At 37.6% G+C, this 12075-nt stretch overlaps 1 protein-coding gene across 1 annotated transcript in view; it reads right to left on the bottom strand.

The window, feature by feature from the left end:
• The window catches only part of LOC110393513 (regulating synaptic membrane exocytosis protein 2-like), a 285663-nt gene that overhangs the window by 121505 nt on the left and 152083 nt on the right, over nt 1–12075 (bottom strand). The window lies entirely within an intron of this gene.

Raw genomic sequence — 12075 nt, 5'->3', positions numbered from 1 at the left:
CATGCTACACATGCTACATGAAAAATATTTTGTTACTGTAAGCTTTGGGTGATTTTGATATCATTTTATGTATGACAAAATGTTAGCTTTTCTACTGAGTTTCAAAACCAAGAAAATACAAAACCAGTGTAGTTCTGCACTTAGTACAGACCACTAATGATACTTCCCTATTTCCATTACTTCAGAACGTGCTTTGACGTTGCTCAACCTCTTCCTCTGAAAGTACACCAATACCTTTGTGAAATACAACAAATTGCTCTAATTAAAGGTGGAATACTTGTCTAGAAAACCTTACGGAGAGAATGCACAGATACAGTTCCATTAAACTAAGCTATAAAAAGCTAATGCATGCTACAGAAAAGTAAAATACAGTCTCTTTAGAAGAGATTATTATGTGCAATGAGCAACATGATCTTTTTCACTTGTTTTTTCCTGATATATATAGTATGTTATGTTGAAACAAAATTAAGCATTGTCTTTATTCAAAAGAAAGACATGCACTGAATAATGCCAGGGTTTTCACTTTAAATAAACACTTTTAGTTTGAACTTGCCCCAAATGCTTTGCAGAAACATGAAGCATGTTGAATATCCTTCAGTGTCATAAAAGAAGTGATGAGGGACCTCATGAAAACATTCTGAAGTTTTAATTCATATTTTCAAAATGGTGAATGGGCTTGCTGTAAATGTACGAACTGTATTTCTTGATTCGTTGGAGGAAAGGTAATACATTAAAATGGGAGATTCTGATCAAAACTGACTTCTGTTTATGACAGTTAATATTCTGACTACATTATGGATAAAATTGTGCATATCCTCTTAAGGGGAAAAGAAACATTCTGAAAGCTAAGTATATTTTGCAAAAGATACTGCCAGCAAGGAATTTTCAAAGCTGTCCAACCTTCAACTCCACAGTCACAAAAACTTAGTGAAATTATCAGTGAACTCATGAAAATATACATTTTAATGTATTAATATACACTGAGATATCTGGAAGATGGCATGAGTTCTAGTTTCCACATTGTCTTTTATATAAATCCTGTTTTTTAAATATATTTTAAAATTATTCTTCACCAAATTACAGTGTGGCTGAATCTGGCTGGGTCCTCTGTGCCCCTCTGGCCCACCCTGCTCCAGCAGGGACATCCAGAGCAGGGGGCCCAGGCCCACGGCCAGGCGGCTCCTGAACATCCCCAAGGAGGAGACCCCACAGCCTCTGGGCAACCTGAGCCAGTGCTCCGGCACCGCACAGCACAGCAGTGCTGCCTGGTGCTCAGAGGGAGCCCCTGTGCTCCAGTTTGTGCCCACTGCCTCCTGTCCTGGCACTGGCACCACTGAACAGAGCCTGGCTCCATTCTCTTCACCTTCCCTTCAGGTATTTATGGACACCGATGAAATCCTCCTGAGCCTCCACTTCTCCAGGGTGAGCAGTTCCAGCCCTCTCACCCTCTTCCCCAGCCCCATCATCATTCTCATCTCCCTGTGTTGGACTTTTTCTCTCCTGTACTAGAGGATTCCAGGTGCAGCCTCATTGATGAAGAGTAGAAGGACAGTGGAATTTTAAATGAGGGAAACTGATCTTATTACACTATGACTCCCCTACCTACATGAACTAAAGGAACATGAGTCCATACTGTTCCTTCCTGGCAGTTATTTTCTGTGTCATTATTACAACTTCACTTCCCCAAACCAAAGTCTGACAAAAAAAGTTGTAATTTGGCTCCCTGTAATTTGCTGCATAATTCCAGGAGCGGACTGAAATAAAATGGGCTTTGTAAGCAGAACAGTTAAAACATGTCATTCTTACTTATTCTAATTCCTGACCATTTCCAAGAAATTGTGTATTTTCATTTTCATTAAATGACTGAACTTAAATGTAGGTACCTATTGTTAGGAATTAAGAATCTACTGCTGCAAATTGCTGGCCATGTTTCAAGGTTTTAAAATTCTCAGCCACAACAGTGATGATTACTTGCATTCCAAAACAAGCCAAAAGAAAGGAATCCGAGGGTATAGCTATTACATCCTTGCTGTTCTGCAGTGAACATAGCACTTTATCCACTCTTTAGGAAATTCTTCTGTATTCTGAATGTTTGCACACATATTACACATAGTGAGAAGGTTTTGCCAGCTCTCTTATTCATTCTTCTCCCCATATAAACTATGCACTTCTGTATGAACTTGTCAAGTGCTACGTCTCCCATCACACTTAACTTTCACTTGTGTGTCCGTGTAGGAAATAGAGAATAACTTTCACTAACAGGAAAATAAATTACTGAAAAGTTGGTCTCTGCAACGTACTCATTGTATAAACATACCCACATTTCATATGCCTTACTTACCAAAATCATCCAGTCTTCATTCACAATTTGTATGCCCACAATATGTGTGGGCATAAGTGTTCGAAGACAGAAATTAAGTAGGTCACTCTGAAAGTAATATCTCCTAACTATTTCCATGGAAACTATTTTGTTGATACAAAGAGCACAATAACACTATATGACAAAGAAACTTCTTAGCTACAAAACATGTTTTTCCTACACATTCACAGTCACCAACTAAGTTGTGCATTTTTGCCAGCAGTGGAGAAGAGCCTGCATGCCATGTTCATAAACATATGCACCAGCAGAGGTGACCCACTGTCACTGTTACCACTGATGAAATGCACCACTCACTGGCTCGTGCTCATATCCACTGTTTGGCCTCCATCAACACTCAGCATGCATCAATGAATGTCAATACATGCAGTCTTTTCTTCACAGAGGAATTCAATTCCACACCTTTGCTTCATACACACTTCCATGTTAGGCGCCATTTCATCAGACTGCCCCACTGCTGCCATCTCTTACACAGCAACAACATATAATGGGATGTTGGTGGGAAGGTTCATCCTCTATTGCCATACCACCATCATCCACCTCTGGCATCACGGGCCAATGTAATAAAATAGGAGGCATTACTTTTGGAGCAGCCCTGTTAGGTATCTTTCCAGCAAACGTACGTTCCCGTAGATATGTGTTATATGTACATAAGTTCATCTTACAGGTGTTTATATGAGCAAATGCTGATCCGTGTTGGGCTCTAGCAGTCTGACCTCTGCACACCCGCACTTGAAACACCCACACTCTTTCAGTTAGAGATAGAATTTCTAATTTTTTCCTTTTTTTCTCTTTTTAACTAAAGCTATCCAAAATAGTAACCTACATACATTAATGCATACAAATATACTCGATAGATAACTAAGTTTTCTAAGACTTCCCATTCATACAGCAAAAATAAAATGTTGATTGTTTTCCCACAAACTTCTAATTTCCCTCTACTTCCAACAATAATAAAAAAGAGCTTCCAAGAGTACATCCTTTTATATTCTTTTTGAGAACTTTTTACAGTGAGTTCTCAAATATCGACTCCAGACACCTCTAATTCTTCTGTTTAAACCCTGGATATTTGTTGTACAGATCTGTACATTTAAATTAATGAGCTTGGTTACAATCAGTGCAGGGAAACAGTACTTTTTAAGGTGCAGTTATTTGATCTGTTCTAGATGTGCACTTCCAGGTGAGAGAAATCACATTATCCCACCTAAAATGTCTCATTTTTCCACTGCTGCTGTTAAAGGAGGATTTAATGATTCATTCAGATGGTCATCATCTCTTCACCATGAGGATCCTACTAAGCTAAGTTTCTATATTGACACATCCTCAACTATTTGTTTATATATCCAAGAAAATACCAAAATTGTCATAAAAAGGACTCTCGACTCTTCAAGGTCTCATGAAAAGCAAGTCTATTGAACTGATTTTCTTGGTATTTCTAGAAATACCATATATTTCTATATAATATGCTATATGAACAGGGACATCATATGCACTCTTTTTAATGCGTTACCACAGCAGTTGTAGTGGAGACTAAAGGATCTCCAGACTATAGAAAATTATTATTTCTGTGTTCAAGTATTTAAACATAGGTCCCTGACTCATTATAACAGATTTCTGCTTTCTGGAAAAGTTCCCAAGTGCCCTCTCACTCGTGTACTACTATGTCCACTTACTATTATGCCTCCAAGATTTGACCCAAATATTGTATTGAATGCACATAGAAATTGTTCATATTTTAAAAGATCTAGCTTTTTTGCAGCAACGGTTTCTCTTTATCAAATAGCAAGCTCTGAATCCATGCCTGCACCAAGGAACACATGCAAAGTTTAGTCTTCTACCAGATTAAACCATTCACACTCCTTGCTCTACTACTTTCTTCTTTTCAGTCAAGATGTAAGTAGTTGACCTTCTCTTTAGCTCTGTTACCTCACAACAAGCATCAATCCTTCTAAAATTAAAACGGTAAAAAAATGAACGACAATTTCGTATTGTTTTCTTCATATCTGTATTCTTTTTTCTATTCGAATATGTACCTATAGGTTTGGAAAAAACTGTCAAAGAAATTGGACATGATAAACCCCTTTCAGGTCATCTGCATTAAGAGTCATCTAAATAACAAATTATAAATACTATAAAAATAAATGCAATCAAAATTTTATTAATAAATCTAATTGGTCTAATAAAATAAATATCTGGAAGCCCAGTGATTTACATTTCTATGAGACCCATATTGCTTAGTACAATCACACTTTCTTGGAGTAAAATGAATGATTTGATAAACTGATTGGAGATCAATTTTTCAGTTCATGTTCTATGAACATTAAAATCGTGATTGAGTAAAAGGTATCAGATCCAGTAAAATTCAAAGTAATAAATGTAAGACACATAGTTATTTGCTTCTCTACAAGAAAAACTATTAAACCATAATCATATCATAACAAAGACAATGAATCTTTAATTCTGACTGCAAAAAGGTGCAGCAGAAGTGAGAAAAACCATCACCTACTTGATAAATTACATAAGCTACAGGATCAAAGCTGTCTTTCATGGGAAGCATGATAGAATCTTAGCTAATGCCATTGTAGCAGCATTCAGATGCTTCTTGAATTCAGCAGTGCGGCTGGGTACAGGAATGGATGTGTGTGAGTTCTGCTCTTACTATGGTCAACAAACTCTGTACGGGCATGGAGAGCTCGCAAGGACAAACCAGGCTGGGAGAGAAACCGCATCAGTGACCTGGCTTTTATGTACAAAAGGTATTAAGCCTTCTAAGCTTACAGATTGTTGGGTATTTTGTTCTCACTGACTTTAGCCTCTTTAGCCAAAACCAAGCAGCCAGGTGAATAGCTTCTCTTCTTCTTCCTCCACATTTCCACACAAGATCCCACAGCAATGGGAACTTCCCATAGTGATAGGAACCTTGAATGACAATGTATATTTAAAATGGTGAACAACTGGTGTACACTTAAGTTTGTACAGCCAAGAAGGAAAGACATAAAAAAGAAAAGCTGTAAGTTAGAAGATCCTGAAGAGCAGAGAGATCTATCCCACAGAGCAGGCAAGAGTAAATGTGGGTGGGCACATATATAGTGTCCATAGGTGGCACATGGAGCCTGACAGCACTGACTAGAGACACTGTCACAGAAAAAAAAAACTTCTCTGGTGTACAGAGCAAGGGTAGATAACGTATGATAAAAATGTGTATGTGCACCATCACTCAGCAACAGAAGAATGTCTTCCATGATGAATTTCTGAAAACATTCCTTATAACAGAAATGCTGTGAAACCCTTAAGTACTGCAATTCTACATTTCTACTTAATACAGACACATATACTTTCTGCCAACAGAGACTCTTTCTGAAGACATTCCCTGACAACATGCTTATGGAAAATCATTTTTTTAATCAGTTTTGGCCGGATTCTTCATGGGTCTGTCATTAGGAATTCAAAAATCTCTTGATTTCCCCCTTTTCTTAAAGTGAAACTACTGTTAAGTGAGAGATGCCATTGAGATTGAAGATACTGGTTTACCTTCAAAGAAAATGCAGCCCCATTTTCAAACAGTACTAATACTGCTCAACAGAAAAGGTATTAGACTTAATGGAAAGGACTACCTAATGTGAAGGGTGAAAGGGTTGCAGCATGACTGTTGAGAGAAGTGTACTTACTGAAACTATCTTCTTAAGTACGTTTTGCCAGAAGGATCTAATTTATGGGAAGGGCTTTCTTCATAATTAGATTTTCTAAAACACAATTACATTTAATCTCTCAGTCAAGTACATTTTTATAAAGGTCTTTTCTTGAAATAAATGGAAACAAAGCATATCAATATGGCATACACATTTATATGACAGACTGCTTTCTGTAGAAAGCTTCTGCCTAGTAAAACCAGTGGGATGGAGCATTAAAAAAAAAAAAAAGAGAGAGAGAGAGAGAGAGAAGAAAGAAAAAGAAACATGGGAATAGAATTTCTTAATGGAAGCTCCAGACTCCCATTGCTGGAAGACATGCCCTCAGTCACAGCACAGTGGAACGGAATAGATGTCCTCACACACATCCATCGCCTCTGCCACATAACCCAATGTGCTGGAACTCACGCTCTTGGCCACCAAGAAAATGGACTGCTGTTATCATGAAGTCACAGAAAACAGGCAGACATTTTTCCCTGGGGAGCCTATCCACCGACAGTTGATATCTACTTAGTACTCAAGTTCCTCAGATTGACACACCTGTGTTGTGTGTTCCCTGCTTGATTTCTAACAAGGACAGTGAAAACCGGATGTAATGAAGTATGACACCCTATGGATTTACCCCCTGTCTCAGTGACTTCAAGAATTTTGTCATACAAAGATGTTTAGTCCAAATGATGCTTCTGACCATACTTGAGTCATTTTCACTTCCCTGCTTCCTGCTCCTCTCTCTTTAGGAAGACTTTGAGCTTATGCCAAAGTATTTCCAGGATAAGAAAATTCCTTCAGCAGAATCCAAAGGAAGACACTTTGGAAAGCTTAGAAAAGACAGCATCTCTAGGAGTAACCTGAAATATCCAAAAGAAATTCATTACTATTTTATTGTTATGAAGCCTAGATTTTCAATCCCTTCTTACAGGACATGCCTTTTTCCATTTTATGCCCTGTTTACATCCACAAAGACCATATTTACATTCATGGGCTGACCTTGCACATCTGCCTTGCTTATCTGTCTGAGACATGTATTGCCCCCACCCAATCTTCTGACAGCTTCATTACAAGTCTTTCCTTGCACTGGCTTTGAACTACTGTCGGCAATTACATCTTACCAAACCTAAATGAGAATACCCTTGAAAACAAACACTATTAGTAATGCAGGGCAGAATAAAACTACTAATACCATTACTTAATCCCAGATCTGGCCCTTGGCTCAGCAGCTCTGCCCTCTGTACCACAGGGAAGAAGTTCCTGCCACCTGGAAGCAGGCAGCCTAGTTCCTGTGCTAAATCAGCCTGCCTCTTCTCACAGACCTGCCTGCTGTTAACAGGTAACAATCTCTCAGATGCAACACACGTGGAAATTAACTGCTGCCTGCCAGGTGACAAAAAACCATGCTTCTGAACTTGCTGGCTCAGAAGAATGGATCACCTTGGGAAACAACTGCTAGGGATGGACAGTTTCATCATACAAGCACAGAAGACCCAGTGGGTCTGGGGTGTGCTGCAGTTGCAGCACAGATCTGCACATACTCAACAAATTCTTTCCTCAGACTCTGAAAATATTTCAGGCAAATGCACCTGTCTTGCTGCCAATAGCAAGGCAACAGTGAAACCTGCCAAGCCAGCTGGAAAGCAGCCTTACAGAAACCTGGAAGAGAACCCAGCTTGTTATTGGAGAGCTACAAAACTTGTGAGAAACAGCTGCACTGTTTAAGAAACACTTTTGGGTCTTGTGTGCTCATGATACCAATTTTCTGTTAGATTTTCTTTTTCACTACCATTTTAATTTACACTAACGAAAGGAGGCTTGGGTAAATTTAAGAAATAAGTAGCTTCAGGAAAAGTCTATTTAGCAATAGGAAACATCTTCACTTTGTGCTGGCTTACCCTTTATCCAGATTTTCCAAAATAAACACTCTTTTTACATTCTATAGTTATCATTTGGCAAAATGAGGTCTGACAGACTGGCGGAATAGGTCCAGCGAGACTGCCTGGCATCTGGAAGTCTCAGGGGCACAGGATTTACTGCACATGTGCTGAATACTAAATGTGAACCTATTTCTTCTTGGATAGTTTGGGCAGGTATATGAGCTTGAGACCATTGTGAGGCAGTGTTTAACCAGATGCATCTTTTAAATTCTTTAGAAATAAACACCTATTGACAGAGTACATAGAGTATATAGCAATGATTTCTTCAACTAATAAGCTCAAGGCTACTAGAATAGCAGGAGCCAATGAAAATAAGGAAAACATATATTTTTCAACATGTATACATATACAAACATAGATCCCCCTAATAGTTATTAGATTGTAAAAATAACAGAAAAGTAACTATTTTGTGCACTTTTTATTTTTGAGCTTTAAAGAGACATCAAGCTTTCAAGCGTTGATGTCAGTGTTAATTATAGATAATAACAGTAAGCCACTGTGAATCAATGCATCCTAATTACTAAGCAAAACTCATAGTTAGCAAGTGAAGGCCAGCAAACTCTGTACCACAACAGAAAGTGAGGGGATGGATTCTTTATGGAATGTGACATCAAATTCACAAACAATACCATAAACATAGCATGTCAGTTGTACTCATGGCAGAGCTGTATTAATTTCATCAGGAGAACAATCCCTTATAAGTAAAACTGAAATAGTGACATGCCAGGAATGAAAGGAAGATCTTCTTAGCTCAGTTTTAAAGAAACAAATATATTAATTCATGCTAGCAGCCTATATTTTTATCTCCAAAGTCATAAAGAGTTAGCAGTAATGAAAGGAGACACTGCCAACATCAAGATTCCTCCAACCATAGACACATCATTATCTAGAATCAATTTCCATCAGCAACCTAACAGCCTCCCATATATTAAGATCGAGGATCAGCTAGTTGTTTGATTGATCACAACGTTTTCCCTTCTCTCCACTTACTCCAGTCAGGGCCAATAATATCTTGCTACTAAACAGAGATACTGAGAAATATTTGTCTTGTGATTTTCAATACGAGATAACCAATGATCAAAGAATGTATCTGTGTATGTAATAAAATAATAACATAGAGAAGTAATGATATAGCATTTGAAAAATAGAAATAATTCAAATTTTGAAGACAAACAGTTTTGTAAAATAATCAAATCCTCATCTCAGTTCCCATTGATCACTGCCTTTTTCTGTTCCATTACTTGGTTTTGTTTGGGAGGGAAGAAATGCTCCACTTTTACCCCTGACATAGCTGCTCTCCTGTAAGGACAGTGGAGTGAAAGGGTAAGGAGGAAGAGGTATAGTTCACATTTTTTAGTGTAGTATTCCCAGTAACTGACAGAAAGCTTCTGTTGGACACAGCAACGGACACTAAACTCATTCTCAATGTCTTAATCACTGATGAAGAAACACAGATTTTAAAACAGAAACAAGGTTAACCTTAAAAGCAGAAATGTCGGTACTCCATCTGTGAACAACTAGGCATTTTAAATACCAATGTTACTACTGAAGAGCTAGGATAACTTATTTTTTTGTCTGTAATTTTCAATTTGTGTTATGCAGAAAGACATTGGCAAAATTTAAAATTCTACCTAACAATCAAGAGAGAAATACAACTACTGTGCTTTACATCCCTTGTTTAGCGTTAAACTACTCTCTCTACAGCTACCTGTAGGAGGAAGGAGGCTGCAGTGAGGAGGTGATGGCCTCTTTTCTCAGGTGACAAGTGATTAAACATGAGGCAGTGGCCTCAGGCTGCACCTGGAAGATCTGGAGTGGATATCAGTAACGATTTCTTCATGGAAAGGGTGGTTAGGCACTGGGACATGCTGATGTGTGGTGGAGTCCTCATCCCTGGAGTATTTAGGAAGCGTGTGGACATGACACTGAGGGAGATGGTTTGGAGGTGGACGTTAGTGTCAGATAGACGGTTGGACCTGATCATCTTCAAGTTCTTTCCTAATCTAAAAGATTCTATGACTCACAACATGGAAATACAGCATTTCAATACCAATCATAGCAATTCCTTCCTTTAAAACTGATGTAGCATTTCATATGCAGCATACTAATTACAGCCTTCCTGATGGTGTAAACAAATATAATTTTTAATTAACTCAAGCTGCCAGCTTCTCAAAACTGCAGCAGACATGACGTAGGCCCACTTTGCTGTTAAAATGATTAGGTTTGAGAAACAAGAACTAATTCACAGCAGTAAATGCAAAGCACCTCATCATGAACAGAAACATGCAATGCAACTGCTGATCCAGCAAGCAGGAATGGCAGCAAAAAAAAACCAGTGTGAAAGGGTTTTTCATCACCTTGACACCACAATAAAAGCCTCTGTAAACTAGTAATTGGATCATTAATTATTGATCTCCTTTTAATTGTTGCCAGGAGGAAAGTAATTTGGTATATAAAAAAACATCTGTTGCTTTAAGTTTGGTTTAACAAGTTATTTTTGTCAAACCCGTTTCTTTCAAGGAAATTAATTAACTACTGAAGAACAGCAAACCTAAGAATTCAGTGGCTTCCAGAAATAACAATCATAATGAGCTAATTTAGCTGCACACTTTCTATGCACGGGCTTGACAGTATGCCAAAATTAGCAAAATTAGCTAAGCGTGATGATCTCTTGTACCTAGTTTACCATATGTGTGCAAAAATAAAATATTAATGAATTAGTCTGTCTTTTAAGACAAGCCTTACAGCACAAACTTTTATTTTGCTCCTATGTATGTTACATGCATACATGAGTACATACATTCACACACCTGCTATACTTAGAGGAAGGTTAGACTGCAAAGTTAAATATTCAGAAAGTAAGAATGATCTGAGACTTAGTTTGCCATGGAGCCTTAATTTAGTCCCTATACAAATGTATTAATGTATAACCTTTAACAATGCAATGGTGAACTCCTCCACATCCCCCATTGCACAGGGTGCAGATTAAGTAAGTAACTAGTCAATATTCCTGTTTCTTCAACTAATGACCTCTTTCATTAGTTACTGTACATAATCTAAATAAAAATGGTCTCTTGACACTCTCTTGGTGTTCTCAGAATATGCTAGTTCTGTGTGAGTCGGAGTTAAATTCAAGGAATTTTTCTTTATAGCCGGTGTATATAATGAAATGAGGTGAATGCTGGAATTAACCTCTTCTAAAATGATCTGCTGACATAAGGACATAAAAGCAGAAACTGTCAAATATCCCAAACAGTTTTCAGTAACAAACTTGGGAAATACAGGACTTGAATTTTCTTCAAGAACTTCTAGGCTTGTGGTTCTCCCTTTTCCTGGCTTTATTTTACTCATTAAATGACAAGAACTTAGAAAAAAATCTACTTTCCAAAGAAGCATTATGTATTATTATGTGATTAAAACAGAAGTTCTGTTATTCCCAAAATCTGCCCAGAACTGCCCATGTATAAATAAACAAACTGGATGTAGATCTCCTTTGCAGAGAAATTGTATGAGGATGTTCTTGAAAGAAAACCAATCTGATTAAGTAAAATACTGTGGAGATACGAGAGTAAGATTGTTAAAGTTCTATATATATGGATATACCTATATTCATATTCCAGAATTAATTTTGAATGCTAATGATAAAAAGCAGATTTCTTAATTGCAATTTTCTGTGTCATCATCATTCCAGAAGAATGCAGAACAATGGAAGAAGCCTCCACAAAAGAACAGTTGGTTGATGCTAGCTCTGTAATTATTTCATTTAGCTGAATACATAAATAAGCATGTTGCTCAGGGACCTTTCCACAGTCAACAAGAACCACTCCCATAATTATAGCCTTCATGGTAGCTGAAGCCATAATAAAGGTTACATAAGCAATTTAATCTCAGTCTCCTATTTTAAATATGGCTATAATTATCTAAAAATATATCTATGGCTCTAGAGTTTCTAAGAGTAAGTTTGAGCAAAAGGTCAGTATTTTTCACTTTTTACAGAAGATTCCCACACATTCTCTACTTCTTTAAATTTATGGAAAGTTGAGATGAAAGGAGAGAAAAAAGCCATATTATTTAGTGCCGT

The sequence above is a fragment of the Numida meleagris genome, chromosome 2 (assembly GCF_002078875.1).
Source record: "Numida meleagris isolate 19003 breed g44 Domestic line chromosome 2, NumMel1.0, whole genome shotgun sequence".
NCBI lineage: Eukaryota > Metazoa > Chordata > Aves > Galliformes > Numididae > Numida > Numida meleagris.
The sequence above is the reverse complement of the archived record's forward strand: the minus strand, read 5'-3'. Positions and strand labels throughout refer to the sequence as shown.